This window comes from Triticum urartu, chromosome 3 (genome assembly GCF_003073215.2).
Source record: "Triticum urartu cultivar G1812 chromosome 3, Tu2.1, whole genome shotgun sequence".
Classification (NCBI taxonomy): Eukaryota; Viridiplantae; Streptophyta; class Magnoliopsida; order Poales; family Poaceae; genus Triticum; species Triticum urartu.
The window spans coordinates 39,819,918-39,828,350 of NC_053024.1; positions in this window are offsets into that span (position 1 = coordinate 39,819,918).

The following is an 8,433-nucleotide window of genomic DNA, read 5'->3' on the forward strand; positions in this document are numbered from 1 at the left end:
GGAGCATCAAGTGTTGATGGTCAATAAGACCACCAGTTTCAAGAAAAAGGGCAAAGGGAAGAAGAAGGGGAACTTCAAGAAGAACAGCAAGCAAGTTGCTGCTCAGGAGAAGAAACCCAAGTCTGGACCTAAGCCTGAGACTGAGTGCTTCTACTGCAAGCAGACTGGTCACTAGAAGCGGAACTGCCCCAAGTATTTGGCGGATAAGAAGGATGGCAAGGTGAACAAAGGTATATGTGATATACATGTTATTGATGTGTGCCTTACTAATGCTCGCAGTAGCACATGGGTATTTGATACTGGTTCTGTTGCTAATATTTGCAACTCGAAACAGGGGCTACAGATTAAGCGAAGATTGACTAAGGACGAGGTGACGATGCGCGTGGGAAATGGTTCCAAAGTTGATGTGATCGCGGTCGGCACGCTACCTCGACATCTACCTTCGGGATTAGTATTAGACCTAAATAATTGTTATTTGGTGCCAGCGTTGAGCATGAACATTATATCTAGCTTGTTTGATGCGAGATGGTTATTCATTTAAATCAGAGAATAATGGTTGTTCTATTTATATGAGTAATATCTTTTATGGTCATGCACCCTTGAAGAGTGGTCTATTTTTGTTAAATCTCGATAGTAGTGATACACATATTCATAATATTGAAGTCAAAAGATGCAGAGTTGATAATGAGAGTGCAACTTATTTGTGGCACTGCCGTTTAGGTCATATCGGTGTAAAGCGCATGAAGAAACTCCATACAGATGGACTTTTGGAACCACTTGATTATGAATCACTTGGTACTTGCGAACCGTGCCTCATAGGCAAGATGACTAAAACACCGTTCTCCGGTACTACGGAGAGAGCAACAGATTTGTTGGAAATCATACATACAGATGTATGTGGTCCGATGAATGTTGAGGCTCGTGGAGGACATCATTATTTTCTCACTTTCACAGATGATTTAAGCAGATATGGATATATCTATGCCAGCTCTTGAGCACTGCGTTGGATTTCCCCAAAGAGGAAAGGATGATGCAACAAAGTAGCGTAAGTATTTCCCTCAGTTTTTGAGAACCAAGGTATCAATCCAGTAGGAGGCTACGCGCGAGTCCCTCGTACCTACACAAAGCAAATAACTCCACGCAACCAACGCGAATAGGGGTTGTCAATCCCTTCACGTTCACTTACGAGAGTGAGATCTGATAGATAATATTTTTTGTATTTTTGGTATAAAAATGCAAAGTAAAATAAAAGGTAAAGTAAAAAAGCAAAGCAGTAATAAAGTGGTGGAAGATTAATATGACGAAGATAGACCCGGGGGGCATAGATTTCACTAGTGGTTCTCTCAAGAGCATAAGTATTCTACGGTGGGTGAACAAATTACTATTGAGCAATTGACAGAATTGAGCATAGTTATGAGAATATCCAAGTATGATCATGTATATAGGCATCACGTCTGAGACAAGTAGACCGACTCCTGCCTGCATCTACTACTATTACTCCACTCATCGACCGCTATCCAGCATGCATCTAGAGTATTAAGTTCAAGAAAACAGAGTAACGCCTTAAGCAAGATGACATGATGTAGAGGGATAAATTCATGCAATATGATAAAAACCCCATCTTGTTATCCTCGATGGCAACAATACAATACGTGCCTTGCTGCCCCTACTGTCACTGGGAAAGGACACCACAAGATTGAACCCAAAGCTAAGCACTTCTCCCATTGCAAGAAAAACCAATCTAGTAGGCCAAACCAAACTGATAATTCGAAGAGACTTGCAAAGATAACCAATCATACATAAAAGAATTCAGAGAAGATTCAAATATTGTTCATAGATAATCTTGATCATAAACCCACAATTCATCGGTCTCAACAAACACACCGCAAAAAGAAGATTACATCGAATAGATCTCCACAAGAGAGGGGGAGAACATTGTATTGAGATCCAAAAAGAGAGAAGAAAGCCATCTAGCTACTAACTATGGACCCGAAGGTCTGAGGTAAACTACTCACACTTCATCGGAGGGGCTATGATGATGTAGAAGCCCTTCGTGGTGGATGCCCTCTCCGGCGGAGCTCCAGAGCAGGCCCCAAGATGGGATCTCGTGGGTACAGAAGGTTGCGGCAGTGGAATTAGGTTTTTGGCTCCATATCTGATCGTTTGGGGGTACGTAGGTATATATAGGAGGAAGAAGTATGTTGGTGGAGCTTCGTGGGGCCCATGAGGGTGGGGGCGCACCCTAGGGGGGTGGGCGCGCCCCTACCTCGTGCCCACCTCGGAGCTTTCTTGACGTAGGGCCCAAGTCTCCTGGATCATGTTCGGTGAGAAAATCACGTTCCCGAAAGTTTCATTCCGTTTGGACTCCGTTTGATATTCCGTTTCTTTGAAACACTGAAATAGGCAAAAAAACAGCAATTCTGGGCTGGGCCTCCGGTTAATAGGTTAGTCCCAAAAGTAATATAAAACTGGAAAACAAAGCCCAATATGGTCTAAAACAGTAGATAATATAGCATGGAGCAATCAAAAATTATAGATACGTTGGAGACGTATCAGGCATCCCCAAGCTTAATTCCTGCTCGTCCTCGAGTAGGTAAATGCTAAAAAAGAATTTTTGATGCGGAGTGCTACTTGGCATAATTTCAATGTAATTCTTCTTAATTGTGGTATGAATATTCAGATCCGAAAGATTCAAGGCAAAAGTTCATATTGACTTAAAAATAATAATACTTCAAGCATACTAACTAAGCAATTATGTCTTCTCAAAATAACATGGCCAAATAAAGTTCATCCCTACAAAATCATATAGTTTAGTCATGCTCCATTTTCGTCACACAAGAATGCTCTCATCATGCACAACCCCGATGACAAGCCAAGCAATTGTTTCATACTTTAGTAATCTCAAACTTATAAACCTTCACGCAATATATGAGCGCGACCCATGGACATAGCACTATGGGTGGAATAGAATATTATGATGGGGTTATGTGGAGAAGACAAAAAGGAGAAAGTCTCACATCAATGAGGCTAATCAATAGGCTATGGAGATGCCCATCGATTGATGTTAATGCAAGGAGTAGGGATTGCCATGCAACGGATGCACTAGAGCTATAAATGTATGAAAGCTCAACAAAAGAAACTAAGTGGGTGTGCATCCAACTTGCTTGCTCACGAAGACCTAGGGCACTTGAGGAGGCCCATTGTTGGAATATACAAGACAAGTTCTATAATGAAAAATTCCCACTAGTATATGAAAGTGACAAAACAAGAGACTCCCTATCATGAAGATTATGGTGCTACTTTGAAGGACAAGTGTGGAAAAGGATAGTAGCATTGTCCCTTCTCTCTTTTTCTCTCATTTTTGGGCCTTTTTTATGGCCTTTATTTCTCTTTTTTTCATTCCTCACTTGGGACAATGCACTAGAAAATGATGATCATCACACTTCTATTTATTTACAACTCAATGATTACAACTCAATACTAGAACAAAGTATGACTCTATATGAATGCCTCCAGCGGTGTACCGGGATATGCAATGAATCAAGAGTGACATGTATGAAAGAATTATGAACGGTGGCTTTGCCACAAATACTATGTCAACTACATGATCATGCTAAGAAATATGACAATGATGAATGTGTCATGATAAATGGAATGGTGGAAAGATGCATGGCAATATATCTCGGAATGGCTATGGAAATGCCATAATAGGTAGGTATGGTGGCTGTTTTGAGGAAGATATAAGGAGGTTTATGTGTGAAAGAGCGTATCATATCACGGGGTTTGGATGCACCGGCGAAGTTTGCACCAACTCTCAATGTGAGAAAGGGCAATGCACGGTACCGAAGAGGCTAGGAATGATGGAAGGGTGAGAGTGCGTATAATCCATGGACTCAACATTAGTCATAAAGAACTCACATACTTATTGCAAAAATCTACAAGCCATCAAAAACCAAAGCACTACGCGCATGCTCCTAGGGGGATAGATTGGTAGGAAAAGACCATCGCTCGTCCCCGACCGCCACTCATAAGGAGGACAATCAAATAACACCTCATGTTTCAAATTTGTTACATAACGTTTACCATACGTGCATGCTACGGGACTTGCAAACTTCAACACAAGCATTTCTCAAATTCACAACTACTCAACTAGCACGACTTTGATATTATCACCTCCATATCTCAAAACAATTATCAAGCATCAAACTTTTCTTAGTATCCAACGCACTCAAAAGAAAGTTTTACAAATCTTGAATACCAAGCATATTATTATTATTAATAAAATTACCATGCTATTTAAGACTCTCAAAATAATCTAAGTGAAGCATGAGAGATCAATAGTTTCTATAAAACAAATCCACCACCGTGCTCTAAAAGATATAAGTGAAGTACTAGAGCAAAACTATATAACTCAAAAGATATAAGTGAAGCACATAGAGTATTCTATCAAATTTCAATTCATGTATGGCTCTCTCAAAAGGTGTGTACAGCAAGGATGATTGTGGTAAACTAAAAAGCAAAGACTCAAATCATACAAGACGCTCCAAGTAAAACACATATCATGTGGGGAATAAAAATATAGCTCCAAGTAAAGTTACCGATGGAAGTAGACGAAAGAGGGGATGCCTTCCGGGGCATCCCCAAGATTTGACTTTTTGGTGTCCTTAGATTATCTTGGGGGTGCCATGGGCATCCCCAAGCTTAGGCTCTTGCCACTCCTTGTTCCATAATCCATCAAAAGATTTCACCCAAAACTTGAAAACTTCGCAACACAAAACTCAACAGAAATCTCGTGAGCTCCGTTAGCGAAAGAAAACAAAAGACCACTTCAAGGTACTGTAATAAACTCATTATTTATTTATATTGGTGTTGAACCTACTGTATTCCAACTTCTCTATGGTTTATAAACTATTTTACTAGCCATAGATTCATCAAAATAAGCAAACAACACACGAAAAAACAGAATCTATCAAAAATAGAACAATCTGTAGTAATCTGTAACTAACGCAAACTTCTGGAACTCCAAAAATTTAGCCAAAATAGGAAGACCTAGGCAATTTTTTTATTGATCATAAGCAATTGGGTTCACTATTTTATCACGTTCTGTTGATTTTTAACAATTGTTTTCGTGAACAGAAAGTTTCTGGAAATTACAGCAAGATCAAATAACTATCAACCAAGAAGATCCTATAGGTTTAACTTGGCACAAACACTAATTAAAACATAAAAACACATCTAAACAGAGGCTAGATCAAAGATTTATTCCTAATCATAAGCAAAAGCAAAAAAACTAAAAAATAAAATTGGGTTTCCTCCCAAAAAGCGCTATCGTTTAACGCCCCTAGCTAGGCATAAAAGCAAGGATAGATCTAGGTATTGCCATCTTTGGTAGGCAATCCATAAGTGGCTCTCATGATAGATTCATATGGTAATTTTATTTTCTTTATAGGGAAGTATTCCATGCCTTTCTTTAATGGAAATTGGAATCTAATATTCCCTTCCTTCATATCAATCATTCTAAGGAAAGGTCTACCAAGAATAATAGGACATGAAGGATTGCAATCTATATCAAGAACGATAAAATCAACGGGCACATAATTACTATTTGCAACAATAAGAACATCATTAATTCTTCCCATAGGTTTCTTAATAGTGGAATCCGCAAGGTGCAAGTTTAGAGAGCAATCATCAAAATCATGGAAATCAAGAAAATCGCACAAAGTTTTGGGAATAGTGGAAACACTAGCACCCAAATCACACAAAGCATAAAATTCATGATCCTTAATCTTAATTTTAATAGTTGGTTCCCACTCATCATAAAGCTTTCTAGGGATAGAAACTTCCAACTCAAGCTTTTCTTCATAAGATTGCATCAAGGCATCAACGATATGTTTGGTAAAGGCTTTATTTTGACTATAAGCATGAGGAGAATTTAGCACAGATTGCAAAAAGGAAATACAATCAATTAAAGAGCAAATTTCATAATTAAATTCCTTGAAATCCAAATAGTGGGTTTAGCAATATCTAGGGTTTTAGTTTCTTCAACCAAACTTTTATCAATTTCATCATCAAGATCTAAAAATTCCGAATTCTTGGAACGCCTTCTAGGTAAAGGTGGATCATATTCAGTCCCATCATTATCACGATTCATATTACAAAACAAAGGTTTAATAGGGGACACATCAATAACTTTTAGATCTTCATCTTTATTTTCATAGAAATTGGAAGAACACGCTTTAATAAAGGCATCTTTAGTAGCACGCATCCTAGCGGTTCTTTCCTTGCACTCATCAATGGAAATTCTCATGGCTTTGAGAGACTCATTGATACCATGTTTAGGAGGAATAGATCTAAGCTTTAAAGAATCAACATCAAGAGAAATTCTATCAACGTTCCTGGCCAATTCATCAACTTTAAGCAATTTCTCTTCAAGCAAAGCATTAAAATTCTTTTGTGAATTCATAAACTCTTTAACACTAGTCTCAAATTCAGAGGGTATATTATTAAATTTCCATAAGAGTTGTTGTAGGAATTTCCATAATTATTAGAAGGATTACTAGGATAAGCTCTAGGATTAAAGTTCCCTCTATACGCATTGTTACCAAAATTATTCCTACAAACAAAATTCACATCCATAGATTCATTATTATTCTCAATCAAAGTAGACAAAGGCATATAATTAGGATCAGAAGGAACACTCTTAGTAGCAAATAATTTCATAAGTTCATCCATCTTTCCACTCAAAACATTAATTTCTTCTATCGCATGCACTTTTTTATTAGTAGATCTTTCAGTGTGCCATTGAGAATAATTAACCATAATATTATCTAGGAGTTTAGTAGCATCTCCTAAAGTGATTTCCATAAAAGTTCCTCCCGCGGCCGAATCCAAAAGATTTCTAGAAGCAAAATTCAATCCGGCATAAATTTTTGTATAATAATCCACAAGTTCAAACCATGAGTAGGGCAATTACGTATCATTAATTTCATTCTCTTCCAAGCTTGTGCAACATGTTCATGATCAAGTTGCTTAAAATTAATAATATCGTTTCTAAGAGAGATGATCTTAGCGGGAGGAAAATACTTTAGAGATAAAAGCATCTTTGCACTTGTTCCAAGAATCAATACTATTTTTAGGCAAAGACGAAAACCAAGCTTTAGCACGATCTCTAAGCGAAAAAGGAAATAGCTTCAATTTAACAATATCATTATCAACATCTTTCTTCTTTTACATATCACACAAATCAACGAAGCTATTTAGATGAGTAGTGGCATCTTCACTAGGAAGGCCGTCGAATTGATCTTTCATAACAAGATTCAACAAAGCAGTATTGATTTCACAAGATTCAGTGTTGGTAAGAGGAGCAATCGGAGTGCTAAGGAAATCATTATTGTTGGTATTGGTAAAGTCACACAATTTGGTATTATCTTGAGCCATCGTGACAGACAAGCAATCCAACACACGAGCAAACAAAAAAAGGCAAGCGAGAAGAAGGCAGACGGAAAAGAGAGGGCGAATAAAACGGCAAGGGTGAAGTGGGGGAGAGGAAAACGAGAGGCAAATGGCAAATAATATAATGCGAGAGATAAGGGATTGTGATGGGTACTTGGTATGTTGACTTTTGCGTAGACTCCCCGGCAACGGCGCCAGAAATTCTTCTTGCTACCTCTTGAGCAGAGCGTTGGATTTCCCCGAAGAGGAAATGATGATGCAGCAAAGTATCGTAAGTATTTCCCTCAGTTTTTGAGAACCAAGGTATCAATCCAGTAGGAGGCTACGCGCGAGTCCCTCGTACCTACACAAAGCAAATAACTCCTCGCAACCAATGCGAATAGGAGTTGTCAATCTCATCACGGCCACTTACGAGAGTGAGATCTGATAGATATGATAGATAATATTTTTGGTATTTTTGGTATAAAGATGCAAAGTAAAATAAAAGGTAAAGTAAAAAAGCAAAGCAATAATAAAGTGATGGAAGATTAATATGACGAAGATAGACCCGGGGGCCATAGATTTCACTAGTGGCTTGTCTCAAGAGCATAAGTATTCTACGGTGGGTGAACAAATTACTGTTGAGAAATTGACAGAATTGAGAATAGTTATGAGAATATCTAGGTATGATCATGTATATAGGCATCACGTCTGAAACAAGTAGACCGACTCCTGCCTGCATCTACTACTATTACTCCACTCATCGACCGCTATCCAGCATGTATCTAGAGTATTAAGTTCAAGAAAACAGAGTAACGCCTTAAGCAAGATGACATGATGTAGAGGGATAAATTCATGCAATATGATAAAAAACCCATCTTGTTATCCTCGATGGCAACAATACAATACGTGCCTTGCTGCCCCTACTGTCACTGGGAAAGGACACCGCAAGATTAAACCCAAAGCTAAGCACTTCTCCCATTGCACGAAAAACCAATCTAG